Genomic DNA, 24,106 nt, shown 5'->3' with positions numbered 1-24,106 from the left:
GGAATCGAACATCTCGAACAGCCTGATATCCGATCGAACATGTGTTCGATAGAACACTGTTCGCTCATCTCTAATAATATTATAGTTCCGGGAATCAGTCTCATTCTACAAGCCCAGAGTAGCACCAGGATCCAGTCTCATTCCTTATGTTCAGAGAGGATTCTTTATATTGGGAGGACCACTGCGACCCAAGAGGGACTGGGGTAACTTTTGGCATCTAGATCAGGAAAAACCTGACAAGCGCAGTAAGGAGTTGCAATGGTTACAACCTGAACAGATGAGCACATAAAATTGTATGGAAGTGGTTCAATTGCTGCTCAGCACTACACATTATTTTTTGTCTCTGTTCTCTCATTCTTTTTATTATCTTCTGTGGTTTGAACATATTATTGCCATACACACAATTGCAAGATGCCTATTCACGTTGCCTGACAATTTGAAACAGAACTGTATATCAGTGTGTTGTTATTTATATAACATTCACATTCATTTGAAAAGGGCAAATGAAGCATGGTCACAAAACTAAGCAATGCCAGGAGGCAACATCCGCATTCATTTCTGATTTAGAGCATAAATGTTGATCTTTCCTTTACAGTATCACAAGGCTCTTTGCCTGTTTATAATCATAACCTACAGTGACAGGAATCATTTATCCACAAGTCACAAAATTAAAGTTAGAAATAATGACAGGTGTACTGTTGGAAAGTCTGGTGCATTATATTAAGACTATAATTTTATATAGTAAAGATGGCAAACAACTATATTTTAAGTTTACAGCAAAAGGCAGGGGTAACCTTCAGGATAGAAAACTATTATTTCAGTTACTGTTTTAGAAATACTTATCGTTCCATGGGTTTTGACTCTAAAAAGTCACACTGTTCTGGGTACTTCGTTGGATTTTTATAAAGGTTAATAAGACATTTATTTACCCAACCTGTTATACTTACTTAGCAACATCAGCCATGAAAAGGAATACAGCTTTGGTGGATATGACATGGAACTGTTTCCACCAACAATTTCCCATTTAGGCCAGGGTCCCAGGTTGTAAAACACAGTGACTTGGCTACAGTGAGAACGGCACTGCAAAAAACACTGCATTTTACATTACTTTAAAATGGATGGGATTTGGGCTAATCCCATCCACACATTGCAAAAAAGCAGAAAAGTTGTGTTTTCAAAAATTGCAGCATGTGAATTATACCTACAGAAATGCAACTACTGTCTGTGAAAAACGCCATGGAAAAAAAACACAAAGCATTTCCTCTGGGATCTTTTCTGCAACCTCAAGGTGTTAAGGTCATCTTGGAACACAAAATCGCCAGTAAGAATGTAGGTTTATAATAATAATAATAATATAATAATAATAATAATAATAAATTTTATTTATATAGCGCCAACATATTCCGCAGCGCTGTACAATTTGTAGGGTTCAAATACAGACAGAAAGATACATTACAAAGAATGTCATTTCACACAATGGGACTGAGGGCCCTGCTCGCAAGAGCTTACAATCTATGAGGTAGAGGGGGTGACACAAGAGGTAGTAGGGGCGGCATTGCTTATACAGTATTCAGACAATTTTGTAATAGAGGTTACTGTCATTACACAAACAAAACTTTATGAGCCATCACTAGTGGTGTCCTGTAACATGTGGATGGAGCTTGGACAAATAAAGTTAGCCTGAAAAGACATCATATCATGTGGGGTAATGTGAGAGTGGGGACAGAGGAGGGTTAAATTTTGGGGATTCTAATTATAGTACGGAAGGGTTTACGTTAGAAATTTTATAACTTTTATTGCTATTGCTGTCATGGTTGCTTGTGTGACCCCCATATAAAGGGGAGTCTGTCAGCATGAAATTGGCTATGAACTCAATCACAATACCTTGTCGAGGTGTTTCTCCAGTTTCTAAATATGCCTCTGTTAGCTTTGTAGCTCCATTTTCATGTGAGCTGTATTTATATGCACGTTAGGGGAAACATGGTTTGGGGGCTCATGTTAGATTGACCGGGCCCTCATTTGCATAACATGAGTAACATGAATAACATGGTTTACATGAAAATGGGGTGCTATAGCTGAATAACAGAGGCATATTTGGAAACTGTAGGAACATGTTAGGGCATTGTCTGTTGAGTAATTCCCCAGTATTCTACTCCTGAGACTACCACTTTCCTGTGTGTGCCCTTATTCCGCAACAAGGATCTTATGGCAGCACGCCATACCTCCTATCTGGGCTATTAACCCTTGACTGATAACCCTTATCTGCCTGCTAGATTTTGCAATATCTTTCAACTACTTGATAGTGTGAATATTTCTGTGATTTACTCTACTGATGGAGTTGATGAAGGCCATATAATACGACCATGTATGTATACTCTATGTTACATTTATTTACGTTGTGTGTGTAAATAAAACACTGCAATTGCAAGACATATACAGTATGAAATATGAAGTCTTTTCCTTGATTATACTACTGGAGTGGGACCCTAACCTCACTACTTGATAGTGTGCCATCTACACGTCACTTTATTCACTAGATAAGTGTTACACAGAACAGGACACAATAAAAACAACACAGAAGAGGAGTAAGCGAGCCGAGGGTCAAACGAGAGAGACAAAACAGTACCAAACCACAATCCAAAGAAAAGTCAAAAGCCAAGAGCAGAGAGTCAGTAATACAATATAGGAACACAGACAAATGCTTAAAAAGGTCAAAGCCACAATAGCCAGCAACCATGTATGGGCTGATGGTCAGTTTGAGGAAGTCCAGAACCTGGCCATGCTTTTTTGGCAGATAAGCTGTCGATCACAACCACACAAAAGTAACCCTAACCATACCAACACAGAATGACAAGAGTCCAGGAGCAGATAATCATGAGTGGACACATCTCCTGCACCATACAGTGCTGCTAGAGGACGGTGCAGATGTTCAAACAGGTGAGGACATAACAAAACACCATTACAAGGTGCGGTGAATACGGTTATAACCAGCTTCATGCTTGCAGACTTCTTTTAGAGGCACAACATGAGGAGAGTGTACCACATTGGTTACATGTACACTAGATTAATAGACTTTGTCCTAATGCATTTATGTAGATATATGCTTTGACATTTCAAGATGGCATATATATACAGCAGCCTTTATTAAACAAGATTTCAATTTGACTTAATGAAAGTTTGTCTCATGCTAACGCTCCTTGCATAGTGTGGCCCATTCACTTTGTATGAAAGCGGCCATGTTATGCAATTTATCTATCCATAGTGCAAAATAAGTGTTCATTTAGAGCAACAAATGTTCATTTGGAAAAGGCCACATCTGTATTCCTATTTTGGATATCTATGTCCTATCCACAGAATAGTCTATGAATACCCACAACATGCAATAGCCACCTCTTGGATCCACACGTAGCTCAAAAAGGGGTCTATTGACCCCCATGTTGCATCGTTATTGATGGAAAAAAGGCCACACAAGAGCAGCTCTCTCCATTCCCATGTATGAGAAAAGTAGTGCAAGTACAACAGGATGTCTGCTCGGCATAAAGGAGTTGGAAATCACCTATACTGTACATCAGTTTTGTACTATGTATCCATATTAACAAATGAAAAAATAAAAACAAGATAAAAAGCAATCTGGACTATGTTATCACCTATGCTATAAAGACAGGTTGCTAGTTGCTCAGTAAAGATGCCAGAGTGTATAAAGCAACTTTCCACACAAAATCACTTTGCCTTAAGCCGTACTACAGAAAAGGACTAATGCTAAACTGCCACATCCTGCTCAATCAACCATGAGCCCATCTGACATGCCTTGTTCATCTGGGATCAGTACCCTTCAAACTAGTAACAGAGAATATATAAACCTGCCAAATTATCTAGTGGCTGACAGATTGATATAAACAGAACCCATCGTGCATGCAGGGCAACAAGGACATCTTTCATAACCTGCTGCATATGCCCTGTTTCGTTTCTGATTTTATATATATAATTATGTATATAAAAGTATATACACATATATTTTAACTACAAACGGTGTAATTAATCTCAGACAGTAGATTCTGAAATTATGCATAACATACAATATTAAATACAGTAAAACCTTTTAGTATTTAAGTGCAAGTGTTCATTTAAGTATTTTGTTCATTTCTTATTTTTTTAAATACAATTCTGCAATAATGACATAACAGAACATGTTCCCTAACTCTAAAAATTCCGCCATATTATACAATATTTCCAAGTACTCACAGCATACTTTGTCACTAGAAAACTGGGATAAGCAAAGTCTTAGCCAAGTCTAAGTTCACACGGTGCTTTTTTAAATTAATAGCTGCCTGGTTTTTTTTACATTGTAGTGATGAGTAAGGTCTCATTCACTGTGAAAAATACATTTTTTTTGTTTCATTTTATATATTTTTTATGTTTCTGTGTCTGTGAAAAACCGACCCATAGACTTTCATTGGTGTGATACATACGTGATGCATCAACATCAACAGGGATTAAAAAAAGAATGTGCTTCTGTAGGTATTTTTGAAACGGCATGAGTTTTTTTTTTGCCGTAGTGAATATTACAAATTACTAGGCATGTCACCTGTATGTTAGCAACCAGAAAAGCAAAGGTTTTCAATTTTCATCATTTCCATTTTCATCAGCATACAAGTGACTTGTATAGTACATGTAGTATTCAATACTGCAATTATAAACCATGTGCTATTCCTCAGCAAAAGGTCACCATGTAAATCTAAAGCTACATTCACATGACAGTGATTTATAGCTGTGTGGCAGTAGCATTAAATTCAGCGTCAGTGGGTGGGTAGTATTCACATAACCAATATTTTGACGGTCCATTGTAACAGACCGTCAAAATATATGTCATGTCCTATTTGTTCATTTTTGCCCTTGCCTGCAACTAGAGATGAGCGAACACTGTTCGGATCAGCCGTTCCGAACAGCACGCTCCCATAGAAATGAATGGAAGCACCTGGCACGTACACTTTGCCAGCAGCCAGTCGCCGTGCCAGGTGCTTCCATTCATTTCTATGGGAGCGTGCTGTTCGGAACGGCTGATCCGAACAGTGTTCGCTCATCTCTACCTGCAACCATACAATGATCATTCATGTAAACAGGCATCATCTACAAAATGAACAATAACAAAAGCCATTGATATCTATTGAAAAAGTTGACTAACCACTGTGTTTCGCAGCATAGCCAACGCAGTATTTGTAAGTTTAAACTTTGCTACATCTGTACGTGCAAGGATTCCAGCCAAATAATCTGTTAAGTGATGGAATTGAAGAGAACATATGCGATAATCCACTCATATAAAGAACTGTCTTTTGAACATTAACAAGTCACTAGAGTACACGCTTATCGTGCGCTTCTGTCAGTTATCCACGCGTCTAAAGGGGCTTTTAGTCATTTCTGAAATTCATACAATCTGTAATCCATCTGCCGTGAAAGTATACCCATAACATCTCCAAACTAAGAAAGTATCCTTCAGCTGGATAACAGATACTTCTAAAATCTAAGGATATGCATAAAAGCAGAACACAATTCCTTGTAGGGAAAGGAACTCTACAGGAACATATGTGAAAATAAAGATTATTCAAGCTATATATCTAGTAAAAGGCACTTCATCTGCCATGGTAATGGCTAAAGGAATCTGTGTTAAGTGTCTTATTGTAGATAAACTGTAGTGTTGGGTGCCATGAATAGATAATTGCGTACTATTACATTACATTCTAAATGCAATATTAATAGATTTAAATTGTGGTTTTACCACTGTGATATAAATAATGGAACATTATGAAGCATTAAGGAAATATTACATAAAATAAAAAAGCTATCCTAAATATAGACAAGTGAATACTAACCCAAATGATAAAAGTAAACAGCACATATTCCTGTGCACAATGGCCCAGATTTACTATTCAGGATATAACTAGATACTGGTATAAATGTGGCACATCTTTGGAGCATCTTTAGGCCAAAGTGGCATAGCTCTAGAACAAGGTGGAGCATCTAGTTTAGGTTAAATATTTTGACTTGCTAGATAGTATGGATACTCAGAAAAATGGGGATTAGTTTAAATGTGCCACAATGCTCCAATTGTTCCAAAATTGTGCTGTATTATTCTGGCTTGAAGTAAGTCCATGTCCATACAAGATTTTAGCAACAGACACTAGCTGGTCCGTTTGCAATTTCCATTCATTTCAACAGGATTTTATCTTGTGTCCTTTTGCTTTTGTCCTTTAGTGTCCATTTACAACCATGTCCATTTTTTCAAGCGGACAAAAAAATCCTACATGTTGGACTTTTCTGTCCGTTTGAAAAAAACGGCACAAATGTGAACCTAGTCTTTCTGTGCTTCTACAAAGAATGAACTGAGTGTTATCTATGTTTACAAAAATAAACAAAATGGCGGAGCCTTTATCAGCAAACTGCAATTAGTGGAACTAATTGTCCTGCAGTCAAAGCCCTACAGAGCAGTGAGAGAACTCAGCCCCCTAAGTGAGCAGTAACTCATCCTTCCACTGTGTCTTATTCAGATACAGGTATTTCACCAAGGTAATTCTGTATTAACAATGGGAGGAATAATCTAACATATGAGATTTTTAACCCTTAAGTACTATCATGGTGCCTATCATACACCACTATCATACACATATCATTATGATAGACACCATGATAGCACTTAAGGGTTAAATGTGTATTCTCAACTGTTGGTGTTATTAGAGGGTTTCATTATACTGTGCTTATTTGGTTGCAGTTGTGTAGATTAGTCTTGTGCAGATTAAAGGGGTTTTCTGGGCTCCATAAATGGAGGGAAGGCGGGAATGATCAGCCAGCCCAGGTGCTCAAGCCAGATGCCGATAGGCTGACACCAGTGTCAGTCAGCAGACCGACCATGCCTATCGGCTGCAAGGGGATTAACCCCATGCATGCTGGACTGCACAGTTACAGCAGAAGAGACTGCGACCCTGATACCATGGCCGCACCTGCTGCACAGTCCTAACAACTACTCAAGTTTTTCTCTTCACTCACTTCACTGCCCCACTTAACCCTGAGATTACCCCCCACCAGCTTCAAAAGATTATCTAAACAGGGCAGCTGATAAAGGTGCTCTTTCTTTTAACCATAGCATATTGAACACTCCACCCTCTGATATTAAGTTGGACTTTATGATAGCCTAGGAGCAGCTATTAGAGACCACTCTGACACCAGCTCAATGAATTGACTGCTGAACGTCTATCAGCAAAGGTAGTTGGCAGGTCACCCTTATGGAATTGTCTTTAAAGATACTCCAAGAACCTAGCTAGTTCCTTCTAGACTATATGGTTTCTCTCCTATGAGCTTGCCCCTTTGTTTCCAGGGCTGTAATGCTTTAGGCGATGCTCTCTATGTCTGGTGGACCTGTCTTCTGGCCTGTCGCTTTTGGACAGCTATCCAAAGGAAGTTTTGAATGATTGTTAGGGTAGTCGATTCCACTAACGGATACATTTTTTCTCCTGATCCAATAAGTTTACTACTCTCAGATACTCTCAATATAAGCTACAACATTATATAGTATTAGCAGCACAAATTCAAATTGCTTTTGTTTGGAAGCGACCGGGTCTCTCACTGATAAATGTCAGCCGAGTTGAAACGATCATGATTCATGAAAAATTAACTCTACAATATCTAATACTTGTCCACATTTTGACAAGGTCTAGTCACCTTGGATCAATAGGTCCAACATCCCAAACTTGTCATATCTTCAACTGATTTATTATTATGGTTAAGTGTGATGTTTATGTATTCTTCCCTAGGCAGGGTCCCCTTCCCCTATTTTCCTTTGACCTATTCACCACAGTGCTGCCCAGTCCACTTTCCTCTCTATTGCATTTGAATTGGTTATTTGCCTTTTTACTCTTGTTTAGAGATGAACAAACACTATTTGAAATAGCCGTTTCGAATAGCACGCTCCCATAGAAATGAATGGACGTAGCCGGCACCCAGGGCATTAAGCGGCCGGCTGCCGGCAAAGTCTGCATGCCGGCCGCTTCGCTTCCATTCATTTCTATGGGAGCGTGCTATTCGAAACGGCTGTTTAGAATACTGTTTGCTCATCTCTACTCTTGTTCTTTTATAGAAACTATCACTATGGACTTGTCATTTTATTGTTGTATCATATTATACATATTCTGCTTTTTGAATTGTACCTATATTGTCTTTTTATTTGCCTTTTGTTGAACTTTCAATACCATTTGATAAATATCCTTGAATTTAATAATTGTTAGTGCTGCCACCAACCGTATAATTTTCCTTAGTGCGGCTACCCACATTATAGTGTTCCATAGTGCCCCCACCCATAATATAAACCTTTTTAGTGCCCCCATGCATAATATAAAGCTCCTTACAGCTCCCACCCATACTAAAATACTCCTTAGTGGCACCACCCACAATATAATGATCCTTAGTGCCCCCATCTATATTATAATGCTTATTCTTGCCCATGCCTATGATATAATGCCACATTAGGAAACATTTTTTTTCCTAATTTTTCTTGTGTGTTTTATAGTCAGATGCGTCTTTTTGTTTAAAAATACTAGATGTATTGAGCTGCTATTCAGCTCAGACCTTTACTAGATGGCTGACCCTGGCCAAAACATCTTTATTAAAAGTAGCTGAGTACTCCTGTGTGTAGTGTGAGCCTCCCCTTCTCACAAATCACCATATCCAAAGTCTATGGGTACTCTGAAGTGTTATTTACTACACATTCTTTTTCAGTTTTGTTCTATTGTAAAATTTTATTAGAAATCTGATCCCAGCATGGTGATCCCATGAAAATCAAGTGGTGGTCAAGCATGCTCACTGCAGCCTCATTCAAATTCTATGGGACTGCTGAAAATATCTGAGCATTGTACTCAGTATGATAAAGGCACAGTCTGTCTTTGTCATTGCAACAGAGTCTACTGTGTAGCCTTAGCCCCTAAGCGTGTTTGTTGAAATCTCTACAAACAAGTAAAGCAAGCATATAAACATTTGCAAATCTGCTCTGCCATTCATTGTATTTCAGCATTTAGCGCATTACTATATAAATCAGACAACGTCCCACTGGCAGTAATTATCTGAGAAATAAAGTAACAAAAACGATTATTGCTTTTTTTAATTGTCACAACAGGATTCAATTCATCATTGTTTTGTTTTCATAGTCACAGATCAAGCAAGACTATTAACAGGTTGTGTGATGTTCCACTATAATTATATCAGCTATATTATCAGGTTGTTTGCTTTCATGGAAGCAAAATTGTACTAAGGGATTAGATGCAAAGTCACAATGAAATTATTCCAAGATTTGTCAGATTAAATTTCTAATGTAGGATGTGTTGTGTTCTCTCTTGACAAATAATAGACCCAATTTCTTTCTTTTTTTTTTTTGTCTTTCCACTTCTGTGTCCATAGTTAAGAATAGGCCGATAATAGTATTTTCATATTTATAAGAGGGTAGTTCTCCCCAGGTGGGATTATAAATGCGTCTTCCTTCCCTTCACTACAAGTTTAATTTTGGCTGCAGGGATTCTAATGTATTGTCAGAGCGTGGAGAGAAAGCATTAGCTTCTGAGTAGTTCGGGCTATGTTAAAACTACATTTTCCTGTGTAGTATGTACATTTATATTACTGTTTGCTGCAAAAAAACTAACCACCCATAAAAAATATATCATATACATTTCCCAACAGAGTATCATAATTTTTTAAAATGTTTTCTCAGTAACCAAAAAGCTAAGGAAGGGCACAGCTGCATACATAACCTTAGGTTATAATTGTATAGGCATCCAGTTGCATCCTTTTGTAGCCATTTATATTTTTGATAAGATGTAAAAACATATACTTCAACTGTATGGCAAAACATGAACCCAGTGTTAGGGAGCCTTCACACGGAGTTACGCTGCGCTCATTCTGATCGTAAAAACAAATTCAGAACGAGCGCGTAAAAAGCAGCTCCCATTGACTTTAATGGGAGCCAGCATATGTGCACTCCCCATTGAAATCAATCAGTATGAGCGCAGCGTAACTCCGTGTGAAGGCTTCCTTAGGGTGCATTCACACGATGTAACGTGCCGCGTGATGTGGCACGTATACGGCGTGTGAGACTTTGCGCGCCGTAAAAGGTCCCATTGATTTCAATGGGAGCCTGGATCGTATATGCTGCATTAATTTTGTGGCCGCAAAATAACGCGGCGTATACGAATCAGGCTACCATTGAAATCAATGGGAGCTTTTACGGCGCACAAAGTCTTACACGCCGTATACGTGCCACATCACGTGGCACGTTACTCCGTGTGAATGGACCCTTATACTGTACATGTTAATAATTAAATGTACAAATAATGATATAAGCACCATTTAGTCAATGTCTCTACTATATATGCAACATTGACTTGTAGATAACAGGATACTTCTGACACATTGGGTGGATACACCTTCTTTCCCAAACCACATCTTGCATCATATTGCCTGTTATCAGTCCAATCTAAATTAATTTAACAATCTATGAAAAATGTTATGGTGTTCAAAATATTGTGCAATACTACTAATAAATATGGTGGGTATATAGTTATGTAATGTTATCTATGGGCAATATTTGTGTCATGACTTAGTTTCTTGGATGGACTGATGCCAGATTAGCTACATGTTATTACTAGCTACCTATAGATGACTTATTTTATCCATTGACATTGGTGTAATTTTCTTATATGTCACATTCTCTATTTGGAAAATTTCAGTGTTATTGCCTACATTTGTAAGCCGGACTAATCCAAGTTCAGATATGGATAGATGAGCTGACACTCCTTCTGAACATATAACATTTGATTTTCTCTACTGATAACAGGGTGTGGTTGTAAATCATATTGCAAATGATGGGGTTATCCTCGTCTGCACATGTATGATTCTCTGGAGAGAATGTCATTGTGATATGAAAGTAGCAGTCTTACTTTTTTATCTTTTAACAGAATCAGGTCTGTACTGTAAATGTATTGTAACTGAAATGAGCCATTCTTTTTAGTGTCAATTTATTCATGTATAATGCCTACAATGTGTAATAACTGCTACTTGTGAATATAAATAGCCTAGGAAACAAGACACTTGGTAAACTATTAGATAAAATATTGGTATAGATTAGCTGCATACAAATGAATTGATTCACTACTTCCAGAGAGCTATGCACTACGTGTCAAGAATATAATAGCAGTAATTCTATTTACAGTTGAGGGACGCTTGGCATCTCTGTACCTCTTCCATCTTTTAATGTTTTACAATAGCAAGACTACTTTCAGCTTTTCTTCTTGTTTAGATTTATTAGACAATATCAAAAGACATAAGAATAATATTACTCTTGTAATAGCAATCAAAGATGAGACCCATGAACTTAATAAGGACAATATACAAATTGTGTGGTAAGTAGAATATTTTGTCTCATCAGCAGCAACATTTTGACTAACGTGGCTGCCTGGTTCAATTTTCTAGTGAAATGTGGACCTTGATGTTTCAAAGATGGTGACTAAGTTAGGGGCTCTTCTAGTGTCCTCATCTTCCATTTTGCTGTCATTGTCAGATGCTGTAGGAGGATCTCTAGGATATCAGACATGGGAGACCTCACTGATTTATGATGGCTTCTGTCTTTACGTGAGTGTGGTTTTGCAAGATACCTAACTAGTTCAGCGAGCTGATGGGTAGATCTAGGGCCATGAGTTTATTGAAGTCTGTCTTTGCCTGTGCATACCATACATATGACATACTGAGTATGGTATAGCTAAAAGAGCAAATATTTCTAAATTGGCACTAAGCAGTGCAATAGGGCATCTATCTTCAAGAAGACTAGGTAAGCAGAGTCAGGAAGTGACCATTTTCAGGGCTATCTGCTATAAAAGTCCAGCAGAAGGTGTATGTCAGCAAAGGAACAAAAAAGGAGCGACACATTGAGGTGCAACAGCAAGAAACTTTAAGTGAATTACTCAACCTTACCAAGGCAGGAGGTGTAAAAGACTGTGTCGTGCATAATACTGTGTGAAGGCCCACTGTGGAGTATATAATACTGTGTACGGGCCACTGTAGAGCATATAATACTATCTGGTGGCCACTGCACTGTGTGTGAACCCTTCACTAGTTATTTCACACAGTATCTGTTCTATAGCAAACATGTGATATTAATACTGGTTGTAATAACATTTCACGGGAACTATAAAACAGATCCTGTGCAATGTAAATACTGAACATTAATAGTTCTAAAGTACCAAATGAAAACTATTACTTTTCAGTAAAAAGTTGTTTGTATTATTGAAAGCTTTACAAAGCTCAAATCACATGACTGTATTTTTTAGGTCCATAATTGTCCACAGTTGTGGATCCGCACAGTATTAAGGTTAAATTGCCCTGTTGGCACTTTGCGATACTTTAGTGGGTTTTTGGTTGCAGTTTGAACACTTGATCTCTAAAATGTTTGCCATCACTGACCTATAACATGTAGCTTATGAATGAAAATATGCTAGAAAAATGTGCTTAAAAGGATTGTCCAGGATAACCACTTTTTTTTTTTTTAATGAGGCCTCCCCCAAAAAAAGAAAACATACTCAGCTGTCCCTGGATTCACATCTACTTCAGAGTCTCTTTTTGAAAATAAAAATATTTAACTAATCAACTTAAAAAACCATGAAGACTTGATAGCCATGTGGTTTTGTCTGTCTGGTGGCAACTATAAAAAGCCAGCAAAAAACAGGTACTCTGTTTATGCTTCAGAGACTGCCCAGTGTTTAAGGATCCTACTATAGTTACCTTACCTGTATTTAGTATACAGTCGGACCCTTTGCTATTCCGAACAGGATGAGGGTCTGTTAGTCCTTTGACTATTTCTGGGTTTGATTTTCACTGGATAGTTTGACCATATTTAGTTGGCTTGCTTTTTAATTTGGAAACTACATGTGGCCATACCCATAAGTGCTTTTTAACAACCAAGAAGTGCACAAGTGTAACAAGCCTTCAATGTACCAAAACTCCCTTGAATTAGAAGAAAAGTCACAAATAATTAAAATGAAACAATTCAATGTCACACAGCTGCCAAGTGAAGCCAATTGCATCTTTTGTCACAGTGACTAAAACTAGCAAAATAAAAAAGTCTCTTGGTTCATCATTAATTAATTTATAGTAAAATAAAAATGAATCATGGTGGCATAAAAGCATAGTTATTTCAAAAAGATGACAAATACAATACATCAAAAGTCTGGTACATCTGTAACTATTATTTATTGTGGTTTGAATCACAGAGTTGAAATTTTAAAAGCTCTAAATGACATTAGATATGACAATGACAAAAGGGCAAGTATATTTGTGGCTTTTGAGGGCTTTGATTGAGGGCTTAAAGGTTACATATACCTTTGCAGAATTAATTTTTAACCCTTTAATTGTTCAGATGTGTCTCCCTTACCTGTTGGCTGGACATGTCCAGATATGTGTATCACAAGTAGCTTTTCTCAACACTACATGGTTATAACAAAGTAATATATTAACTATCCTATTGCTGTCTATGTGTGACCACCCAGTGGGAGAGGGTGAACTTTCAAGCTTTTGGTTTCATGTCATGCTATTGTGTTGAATTGATTTCAAGATAAATTGAAATCTGAGCAACATGGTGGTTCTGTCTTTATCTGGCTCAGTGGTTACCACTGCAGCATTTCAGTGCTGGAGTCCTGGGTTCGAATCCTTCCAGGATCAACATCTGCAAGGAGTTTGTATGTTCTCCCCGTGTTTGCGTGGATTTCCTCCCATACTACAAAGACATACTGATAGGAAAAAAATGTACATTGTGAGCCCTATATGGGGCTCACAATCTACAAAAAAAAAAAGATAAATTGAAATATTTAACAAATTTGGAGGCCAGTTAGTTGTGGACATATCTGTACATTAAATTCAATAATAATATTTTTTAAAAAACCTGGTGGAGAGGTGTATTATATGTAGAGACCCATATAATATTACTGAGTCCAGTAGATATGAGAGCCCATTTTGGGGCTTCCAACTTTCTTTAACCATCTACAGTGCTTGAAGCTTGTCTAATGGCAGAGACCCTATGGGTTTGTACTAAGTAGTCAGAAACATTCAATGTGCAGCCATTTGGTACCTCTAATTTGTGCCATATTCCAGAGATATTCCATTTCCTACCTATTTGTATATGGCATTAAAAGGGTTGTCCCATCTCAAGGATCCTATCTATACTGGTAGCTTATGAAAATTAAAGACTTTTCCTAAATATATTGCGTTAGAAATTCTGCTTTGTTTTCCTGCTATGTGACTTTATTCATCCCATTGTTTACACAGCGTTGCTAAAACCATGAACATTTAGGACAAAAGCACAAGTGACACCACTTACTCACTGCTCTTGTCGGTAGGACAATCCTTCAGCTAATTGTAGTTTGCTGATATAGTCCTGTCTGTTATCTCTCTATGTAAACACATAGATAACACTGAGACTATTCTGTACATGGATCTGCATATTATTTTGTGTCCTGTTCAGCAAGAGCAAAGGGTGGGTGCAGGGAGAGAAATACAGGAAGTGAGAAGAACAGACTGCAGGCAAAGCTGCTGAAACACTGAGATGGGAAACCCCTTTAAAGCCACCTTTGTGTATTTCTGTATGAAATCAGAGGAAGAGAGTAGAACACAATACAAGTTTGCACATGCAGGCGTTATAATGCACTATAACCTTCCTAAAACTCAATGTCCAACATATGCCTGTCTATTGTCTGTAAAGAGGTAAAGATTGTTACCATTTTGTAGGAACTGTTAAGTAATGAACAAGATCCCAGCAATAGACTAATGTTTTGTAAGTGTATTCCACTTCTACAAATAGGAATCTGTGTAACAAACAGTTGCATCCTCAGGGTTGTACATACTCAGATATGTGTATTATAAGTTAAGCAGCTTTACTAAAGGCAAAACTGGTTTCTCAAGAAGTTATCCTATTTGTGTCTATGTGAGGGAGAATTCCAGTCATTCAAGGCTATTATTAGCATGTTATTAATATTGTGTTGTTTTCAGGACAACTTGGAATCCTTAACCAAATTGGAGATAAGTTAAATGTGGACATATCTGTGCTTTATAATGGTATGCTGCAGGATATCAAAATGGATATACCATGATAAATCTCACCTCTCACTAGCACATAATGTAGGTACAGTTAAAGAGTACAAGTCATTAGATCCATCATATGTAGCAAAACTGTATGCTGTGGTAATAGGAAATGTGTTATATACCAACAGATTTTCATGTAAATGACACAGTGAGCCATAGGGACATAATCTGTCTCATTTATTAAGAATGATGCAAGTATTAAGTATGTGGCATACAATAGTTGTCTGTGGCTGGGTTGATAGTGATCTGTGTTATAATTGTGTTATATTATTTCCTATTGCTTTGTAGCCTGTGTAACATAGCAGGGGATCCTGAGTCTCATCACAGAGCAACACATAGTGAGTCTCACACAAGTATTACATCACCCATAGGATTGAATAGTAACCAAATGTCAGCTGATCACTGGTTCCAATAGTAACATCCCTGCGGAACTTCCTGTGTGTGTGTGTTAGTGAGGAGATGGTAGTGTTAGGAGGAGGTGAGGAGAAAAGTGTGGAGTCCTAAAGAAGAAAACTGTGAGCTTAGTGCTGGTATTGCAAGTTCTAGACAGGCCCAGGAATTTTAGACAGTTGACTTACTCCAACTATTCAGAAGATCCTGTCCTCTGACTGCCTAGCCATCAACCTGAAGAAAGTCAAGCATCATCATTTTATCAGTGTGAGACTGTGGAGAGAACATTCTGGAACACATGCTTCATAGTAAGTATCATGAAATCCAGGGGCCAAGGCCAGACCTGTGGAACATCCACCACCCTGATTATTACACCCTGAAACTCTGAGCTATCCGGACCACATAATGTGAGTGGGGAATCTTTTTTGCTAATATCATGGTGGGCATCCTTCTATGAACCAAATAGGAACCCAGACGCACCTTAGGGCCCCCTCATCACTGATACCAGTGGTGGCAACGTGGGACAGCAACAGTGCTGTGCTCTCCTGCCCAGAGATTGTGATAAGTCTGGGCTGTCTGCAACCCCGCAATCCCAACTGCAGCCTTACCTCCCATCTGGTCACTGCAAATATAAGCATACCTGTATGTAAAACAGGGATATTGGAAATCACTTTATTATGTATTAGCTTTACTTTTTTCCAGATACAGTTTAGATTTTTTTCTAAATTAAACTTTTTTGTATACTGAAGTGTAGCTAGTTTTCATAATGAATCCTTTGATTGCAGTAGAAAATTGCTCTGTTATGTTTCAAGGAGTTTAAAAGAGCGATTGCAAAAGGGCAGACTTAATACTTCACAATAAATATGGAAAATGTAATGCTTATGATCATAAAGGACTGTCATTACTGCAGAGGCTCTGCTATGTACTAGTTGAGACCCAGAGATTATGGCACCCATTCTCCTACTGAATGGTAGCTTATTTAAAGAACCCACATTCGCTGTATTATTATGGTGGATGCCAGGAAGATGTTGAAAGGTATATTCCAGTAATATAATGTTATCCTATCAGTTTACCACTGAAGTGATATTTGCTAGATTTGTAGGAGAGCGACCACTGGGACCTCCACAGATTGCTAGAACCAGGGTATCAGGAGGCATTAAATAGAGCAAGCACCCTGTGATGCTTCTTATAACTCTTTGGGACTGAATAAGAAAGAAGAGTCCAACATACTTCATTAACTTGTATGATAACTCACAGAGAGACATAAGAGACAAATGATAAACGAATCAGCTCTACTTCACCTGTATGTTCTGTTTTTATTAAGTGAAGATTAAAGCAATGCAATGTTTGTAGGATCTGCTATTAATAATTTATAGAATATGAATATAAGAAAATTATTTGCTTTGCATAAACAAATATACATTGAGGGTGTTGGCCAAGATATATCTTTATCAGGAAGTAACAAAATTATATATGAACTGATAAAATTATCTAGGCTGTGTTGGAACTACATTATATCTTCTTACTGTGTTCTGTCATTGTTCTGTCATATAGAAACTTTGCCTCAGCCATTCTTACTGATCCCAGGGGCCATTAGTTAGCATACGTTAACCATGTTTTATCAGGTTTTTAATGTTACAGAGTTGTGTAGTACAGAACAATCCCATTAATGCCAGAGAGATCCAGTAGGATTCTTAAATAACTGACACATTGAAAATGTTGCAGTTTCTGTACAAATATTAAAAGGACTATTTATTTTAATCTTGGACAACCTGTTTAACATTGTAAGGTACTTATTTTATGTACTATGCTTTTTTTTTTTAGTTTAGCTTACTTGCAAGAATGATTACATGTTTGTGTCATATGGCCCCAGCCTAAAAGCAGACTTCCACCCAAAGCATTAATATGGATTTTGTTTTTTCAGTATGTCAGAAATAAAAGAGCACCACAATTCTATATAAAAAATGTAAAATTTATAATATAACACACTTTGTCAATATAACTAATTTAATCAAAATGTTTCTTTCTCAATTCATCAAGTTGCATAACTTTCTTATGTATTTATTTATTTTAATTAGTCTATGGAGAAGGGAGAGGGTGAGGGAGAAGGAGGCTGCTTGAAAAGATACACAGATGACTTCTGTGGCTACACTCTTCCCATTCACATTGTGCTAATAGAAGTTGCTCACCTGCCTTCTTCCCCTAGGTCTGCTCACTCAGTGGGAAGTCAAGATAACAGAACCAGTTTACAGCCCTCTACTATACTAAACTACTGGTTAATTTACACATGGACTAGAGGTCCATAAAATAATCCATGCTGAATATAAAGCCATATAAAGTCTATTTTGTTGTTGAAAAACTATGTAAATGTGTAGCCACTGTAATCATAAGAACTACAAAATCTAATTTAATATGTTTATGTGCAATAAGGTATATAAAAACAATTTTGTTTTAGGTATAAGCTAAATTAACATTTTTTTCACATTTTATACCATTCTTCAACTTCTAGCAAACAAAATAGTCAACATATTTAACAAATAAGACTAGTTAATTCATGCCTTGTGTGGCCTGAAAAAAAATGCAAAAATAATTGAGATATGCAAAACCATTAAAAAGATAATGCTGTTTAAATCAATTCAAACAAAAGTGCTGAATTTGGCCCGAGCATTGGGGTATCAGTCATGCCTTGTCCTGATAGGGTTAAAGAGGACCTTTCATCAGATCGGGCACATGCAGTTTTATTTTTTTATTTTTTATTTTTTTTAAATGTAGATTGTGAGCCCCACATAGAGCTCACAATGTACATTTTCTCTATCAGTATGTCTTTTTTGGAATATGGGATGGAAATCCATGCAAACACGGGGAGAACATACAAACTCCTTGCAGATGGTTTTATGCCCTTGGCGGGATTTGAACACCAGGACTCCAGCGCTGCAAGGCTGCAGTGCTAACCACTGAGCCACCGTGTGGCCCCTTTGGGCACATGCAGTTTTATATACTGCTGGAAAGCTGACAGTGCGCTGAATTCAGCACACTATCAGCTTTCCCGATCTGTGCCCGGTGTAAAGCGCTATCGGTCCCGGGACCGTAGCGCTTTAGTGTCAGAAGGGCGTTTCTGACAGTTAGCCAGAGACGTCCTTCTGCCCAGCAGCGCCAATCGCGCTGTACTGTGGAGCAGGGAGTAACTCCCCCCTCCCTCTCCTGATAATACTCATCTATGGATAAGCACTGTGAGCAGAGAGAGGGGTGCGTTCCTCCCCGCTCACACAGCACAGCGCGATAGTGGATGCTGGGCAGAAGGGCGTCCCTGGCTAACTGTCAGAAACGCCCTTCTGACACTAAAGCGCTACGGTCCCAGGACCGATAGCGCTTTACACGGGCACAGATTGGGAAAGCTGATAGTGTGCTGAATTCAGCGCACTGTCAGCTTTCCAGCAGTATATAAAACTGCATGTGCCCGATCTGATGAAAGGTCCTCTTTAAGATATATTACAAAGTTTCTTATATTCACATGTACTATTCATTAATGAGACGTTGTTTCATAATTGGAGGTACGTTTTACAGCAAAGTTTGGCAATTGTGAATATCTTACTTAGAGATATGCTGGTATTTCTGTTTTATCTATATATAAATATACATACATATATACAGTGTATATATATATATATATATATATATATATATATTTATTTATAAGTAAACATAACTATTAGAGATGAGCAAATCTGTAATCTCATTTCTAAACATGTTTTCTATCACAGTTAGGTGTAATATTATATCAATAAAACATAACCTTTAATGGTATGGCATAAAAACATATATTTCATCCCAATTAGAGAGTAATAAAAAAACAGCCATCAATGTCACCAGGGGAGTGCTATAACCCTTTGGGCAGCATGGTACCAAATATTGCCCAAGGCCCCCAGGACACTAATCTGGCACACTATCACAACGTGAAACCAAAAGTAAATAGTGTTACTCAAACTCACACAATACTATTGGTTCATCAGGGATAAATGACAGAAAATTTCTCGTGATCAATGCTATAATCCAATTTCATACATAGTCTTCTGTGGTATAGTGGCAACTCATATGGCTCATGGATCCTATTTGATATACATGGCTGGGTGGATGGACAGATCTATATGCAGAAAAGTGAGTACAGTCCTAAACCTGGAGATTTGTATCAAAAGCCTGAAGAAACAGATCCAAAGGAATGGTACAATGCAGTATTCTAGCATCCCTCATGGCCAGGTGATTCATTAAAAACATTTGGAAAAGATTGAGTGTCACAAATGCTTTTAAAAGTGGTGAACTGTTCTTCTAAGTCATGGCACAATGTCAGAGATGCATTGCACCTTCTCTAAAGCACTAGCTGGCCTCATTCTGCATTTATAGGCACAGCAGGAGCCACCTTTGCAACTGCTTTTATTGTCCCTGATGGCTTCAGCAATGATTGTCCCATGTAACCTCAATATTAAGCACCAAAACATTGTAGCTAATGAAATTGTCGGCAATGTACTAATCATTGCTGGAGCCAGGTGCTATAGCTATGGATAGGAATGTGGGAGCTGTCCTCTATGCCAGCCGCCACATACACAGAACACTCAGATCTGGCATTACATCTTCTGTGTACATAGATTTGCCTGAAGTGAATCATAATAGTTAGAGATGAGCGAACACTAAAATGTTCGAGGTTCGAAATTCGATTCGAACAGCCGCTCACTGTTCGAGTGTTCGAATGGGTTTCGAACCCCATTATAGTCTATGGGGAACATAAACTCGTTAAGGGGGAAACCCAAATTCGTGTCTGGAGGGTCACCAAGTCCACTATGACACCCCAGGAAATGATACCAACACCCTGGAATGACACTGGGACAGCAGGGGAAGCATGTCTGGGGGCATAAAAGTCACTTTATTTCATGGAAATCCCTGTCAGTTTGCGATTTTCGCAAGCTAACTTTTCCCCATAGAAATGCATTGGCCAGTGCTGATTGGCCAGAGTACGGAACTCGACCAATCAGCGCTGGCTCTGCTGGAAGAGGCGGAGTCTAAGATAGCTCCACACCAGTCTCCATTCAGGTCCGACCTTAGACTCCGCCTCCTCCGGCAGAGCCAGCGCTGATTGGCCGAAGGCTGGCCAATGCATTCCTATGCGAATGCAGACTTAGCAGTGCTGAGTCAGTTTTGCTCAACTACACATCTGATGCACACTCGGCACTGCTACATCAGATGTAGCAATCTGATGTAGCAGAGCCGAGGGTGCACTAGAACCCCTGTGCAAACTCAGTTCACGCTAATAGAATGCATTGGCCAGCGCTGATTGGCCAATGCATTCTATTAGCCCGATGAAGTAGAGCTGAATGTGTGTGCTAAGCACACTCATTCAGCACTGCTTCATCACGCCAATACAATGCATTAGCCAGTGCTGATTGGCCAGAGTACGGAATTCGGCCAATCAGCGCTGGCCAATGCATTCTATTAGCCCGATGAAGTAGAGCTGAATGTGTGTGCTAAGCACACACATTCAGCACTGCTTCATCACGCCAATACAATGCATTAGCCAGTGCTGATTGGCCAGAGTACGGAATTCGGCCAATCAGCGCTGGCTCTGCTGGAGGAGGCGGAGTCTAAGGTCGGACCTGAATGGAGACTGGTGTGGAGCGATCTTAGACTCCGCCTCCTCCAGCAGAGCCAGCGCTGATTGGCCGAATTCCGTACTCTGGCCAATCAGCGCTGGCCAATGCATTCTATTAGCCCGATGAAGTAGAGCTGAATGTGTGTGCTAAGCACACACATTCAGCACTGCTTCATCACGCCAATACAATGCATTAGCCAGTGCTGATTGGCCAGACTACGGAATTCGGCCAATCAGCGCTGGCCAATGCATTCTATTAGCCCGATGAAGTAGAGCTGAATGTGTGTGCTAAGCACACACATTCAGCACTGCTTCATCACGCCAATACAATGCATTAGCCAGTGCTGATTGGCCAGAGTACGGAATTCGGCCAATCAGCGCTGGCTCTGCTGGAGGAGGCGGAGTCTAAGATCGCTCCACACCAGTCTCCATTCAGGTCCGACCTTAGACTCCGCCTCCTCCAGCAGAGCCAGCGCTGATTGGCCGAATTCCGTACTCTGGCCAATCAGCACTGGCTAATGCATTGTATTGGCGTGATGAAGCAGTGCTGAATGTGTGTGCTTAGCACACACATTCAGCTCTACTTCATCGGGCTAATAGAATGCATTGGCCAGCGCTGATTGGCCGAATTCCGTACTCTGGCCAATCAGCACTGGCTAATGCATTGTATTGGCGTGATGAAGCAGTGCTGAATGAGTGTGCTTAGCACACACATTCAGCTCTACTTCATCGGGCTAATAGAATGCATTGGCCAATCAGCGCTGGCCAATGCATTCTATTAGCGTGAACTGAGTTTGCACAGGGGTTCTAGTGCACCCTCGGCTCTGCTACATCTGATTGCTACATCTGATGTAGCAGTGCCGAGTGTGCATCAGATGTGTAGTTGAGCAAAACTGACTCAGCACTGCTAAGTCTGCATTCGCATAGGAATGCATTGGCCAGCCTTCGGCCAATCAGCGCTGGCTCTGCCGGAGGAGGCGGAGTCTAAGGTCGGACCTGAATGGAGACTGGTGTGGAGCGATCTTAGACTCCGCCTCCTCCAGCAGAGCCAGCGCTGATTGGCCGAATTCCGTACTCTGGCCAATCAGCACTGGCTAATGCATTGTATTGGCGTGATGAAGCAGTGCTGAATGTGTGTGCTTAGCACACACATTCAGCTCTACTTCATCGGGCTAATAGAATGCATTGGCCAATCAGCGCTGGCCAATGCATTCTATTAGCGTGAACTGAGTTTGCACAGGGGTTCTAGTGCACCCTCGGCTCTGCTACATCAGATTGCTACATCTGATGTAGCAGTGCCGAGTGTGCATCAGATGTGTAGTTGAGCAAAACTGACTCAGCACTGCTAAGTCTGCATTCGCATAGGAATGCATTGGCCAGCCTTCGGCCAATCAGCGCTGGCTCTGCCGGAGGAGGCGGAGTCTAAGGTCGGACCTGAATGGAGACTGGTGTGGAGCGATCTTAGACTCCGCCTCCTCCAGCAGAGCCAGCGCTGATTGGCCGAATTCCGTACTCTGGCCAATCAGCACTGGCTAATGCATTGTATTGGCGTGATGAAGCAGTGCTGAATGTGTGTGCTTAGCACACACATTCAGCTCTACTTCATCGGGCTAATAGAATGCATTGGCCAATCAGCGCTGGCCAATGCATTCTATTAGCGTGAACTGAGTTTGCACAGGGGTTCTAGTGCACCCTCGGCTCTGCTACATCAGATTGCTACATCTGATGTAGCAGTGCCGAGTGTGCATCAGATGTGTAGTTGAGCAAAACTGACTCAGCACTGCTAAGTCTGCATTCGCATAGGAATGCATTGGCCAGCCTTCGGCCAATCAGCGCTGGCTCTGCCGGAGGAGGCGGAGTCTAAGGTCGGACCTGAATGGAGACTGGTGTGGAGCGATCTTAGACTCCGCCTCCTCCAGCAGAGCCAGCGCTGATTGGTCGAGTTCCGTACTCTGGCCAATCAGCGCTGGCCAATGCATTCTATTAGCCCGATGAAGTAGAGCTGAATGTGTGTGCTTAGCACACACATTCAGCTCTACTTCATCAGGCTAATAGAATACATTGGCCAATCAGCGCTGGCCAATGCATTCTATTAGCTTGATGAAGCAGAGTGTGCACAAGGGTTCAAGCGCACCCTCGGCTCTGATGTAGCAGAGCTGAGGGTGCACAAGGGTTCAAGTGCACCCTCGGCTCTCCTACATCAGAGCCGAGGGTGCGCTTGAACCCTTGTGCAGCCTCGGCTCTGCTACTTCAGAGCCGAGGGTGCGCTTGAACCCTTGTGCACACTCTGCTTCATCAAGCTAATAGAATGCATTGGCCAGCACTGATTGGCCAGAGTACGGAATTCGGCCAATCAGCGCTGGCCAATGCATCCCTATGGGAAAAAGTTTATCTCACAAAAATCACAATTACACACCCGATAGAGCCCCAAAAAGTTATTTTTAATAACATTCCCCCCTAAATAAAGGTTATCCCTAGCTATCCCTGCCTGTACAGCTATCCCTGTCTCATAGTCACAAAGTTCACATTCTCATATGACCCGGATTTGAAATCCACTATTCGTCTAAAATGGAGGTCACCTGATTTCGGCAGCCAATGACTTTTTCCAATTTTTTTCAATGCCCCCGGTGTCGTAGTTCCTGTCCCACCTCCCCTGCGCTGTTATTGGTGCAAAAAAGGCGCCAGGGAAGGTGGGAGGGGAATCGAATTTTGGCGCACTTTACCACGTGGTGTTCGATTCGATTCGAACATGGCGAACACCCTGATATCCGATCGAACATGTGTTCGATAGAACACTGTTCGCTCATCTCTAATAATAGTATCAGATAGTATGTAATGCAAAATGTCAAATTCAGAATTAACCTGGTACATTCCGAATAGACTCACTTATCTTTAATAACTACTGTGTTTCCCCGAAAG

General features: G+C 39.9%; 1 protein-coding gene across 11 annotated transcripts in view; it reads right to left on the bottom strand.

The window, feature by feature from the left end:
- Positions 1 to 24,106, bottom strand: part of DMD (dystrophin) — a 1,873,751-nt gene that overhangs the window by 1,178,601 nt on the left and 671,044 nt on the right. The window lies entirely within an intron of this gene.

This window comes from Leptodactylus fuscus, chromosome 2 (assembly GCF_031893055.1).
Source record: "Leptodactylus fuscus isolate aLepFus1 chromosome 2, aLepFus1.hap2, whole genome shotgun sequence".
Taxonomy (NCBI): Eukaryota; Metazoa; Chordata; class Amphibia; order Anura; family Leptodactylidae; genus Leptodactylus; species Leptodactylus fuscus.
Note: the sequence above shows the minus strand (reverse complement) of the source record. Positions and strands in the feature narration are given on the sequence as shown.